The sequence below is a fragment of the Syngnathus acus genome, chromosome 4 (assembly GCF_901709675.1).
Source record: "Syngnathus acus chromosome 4, fSynAcu1.2, whole genome shotgun sequence".
NCBI lineage: Eukaryota > Metazoa > Chordata > Actinopteri > Syngnathiformes > Syngnathidae > Syngnathus > Syngnathus acus.
The window spans coordinates 326,740-328,341 of NC_051090.1; the positions used below are offsets into that span (position 1 = coordinate 326,740).

General features: G+C 49.3%; 1 pseudogene; it reads right to left on the reverse strand.

Moving 5' to 3' along the window:
• Nucleotides 1-299: 299 nt before the first annotated feature.
• Nucleotides 300-1,602, reverse strand: part of LOC119122269 — a 5,208-nt pseudogene continuing 3,905 nt past the window's right edge.

The window sequence follows — 1,602 nt, forward strand, 5'->3', positions numbered from 1 at the left end:
GCTGCTGCTGCTGCTGCTGCTGCTGCTGCTGCTGCTGCTGCTGCTGCTGCTGCTGCTGCTGCTGCTGCGGCTGCTGCTGCTGCTGCTGCTGCTGCTGCTGCTGCGCTGCGCTGCTGCTGCTGCTGCTGCTGCTGCTGCTGCTGCTGCTGCTGCTGCTTCTGCTGCTGCTGCTGCTGCTGGAAAAGATACAAGTGCCTCGCTTCGCTTCGCCTCGCTTCGCCTCGCCTCGCCCCCTCGGGACTTCCCCCCGATAGCCAGCGTTAAGTATGTGTGTCCACAGAGTATATTAGATGTGGGGAAGCTGTGTTGTGCTGCCAAAGTTGCGGCATTGACTTAGAGCCGCTCCTTGGTGGCCACCCAAATGTAAGGACCCGATTGCTCCTCAATGACCTGCTTCACCTGGGAATACACTTCCTCCAGAGTTGAGCCATGCACAAAAGCTGCAGAAAGGGCAAAAAGAACAGCATTAACACATCATGATTCATACCAAAGGAAAGGAAAGCTTATTGCTACTGTTAGCCCGTTTGTTGTATTGAAAATAATAAGAATACATTCGCTGTGTACAAGCGTTTGAGGGTGCCTCACCGCTGAAATATTCGGTGAACTCCTGTTCCAGTCTGACAGCTCTGTCATAGGACTTCCTTGCCTGCTCCTCAGTAAAACGCTTATTCATCTCTCTGGAGAGAAACACACACACACACACGTGTCCCAGTATCATTGTAACGTGCGCTCATACTTTTTAGTATTATAAGTCTTGATGGCACGTTCGCTCGCTCGCGGTGAACATTTTTTGTTAGCGGAGCGACCTAATGGAAATCAACAGACTCAATACAAAGCAAGACTGTGTTTTTGACTTACAGGATGTTGTCCACACTGCGTGGCCTAATGAAGATGGCGATGGGATAGAGGCCTGCCAGCTGCAGACGCTTGATAGCGTTCCCGGATACATCCAGTATACAATGTTTACCCTGAGAGGAGAGAGAGAGGAGAGGAGAGGGAGGACACCAGCGTTTGGACACCACACTACCTTCCATTTGCTTCGTTCTTCTTCTTACCTTGTCAGCAACTTCTCTCACCGACTGTATACTGTTCCATACAGGTGGTTGTTATACTGTCCCGCCCGCTCGTAAACTTGTGCTCCTGGATCTCTTGTTCCATGAGCTCTCTGGAGGGCATAAAGTGATAATCTCGGCCATTCACTTCATAGTCCCGCCGAGGCCGAGTCGTGTCTGAGGAGCACACCCAAAGTGCCAGTGTTACAATCTTTTCTTCAAGACCCGCCCACAAATCAAAGGCCACATTCTAGTGCATCACATCAACTCGGTGCATATATTTGAACCGTATTGAAATAGTTGCGATACTCACGTGGGACACAGGAGCCAAACTTGTCGGGAAAGTCCGAAATAAGATCATCATTGACTCGATCCTTCATCGGTCCAAGAATGATAACAGGTCTGGTGTAATTGACTGATGGATAGAAATGGACGGACTTAGGCAAAGGCTTATCCCTTATATATTACTATATAAGCCATTGTGTTGCGGGTCTGTCTCTATTTGTCAATGATGTTTTTCTCCGCCACAATCAAGTCATTTGAATGAATC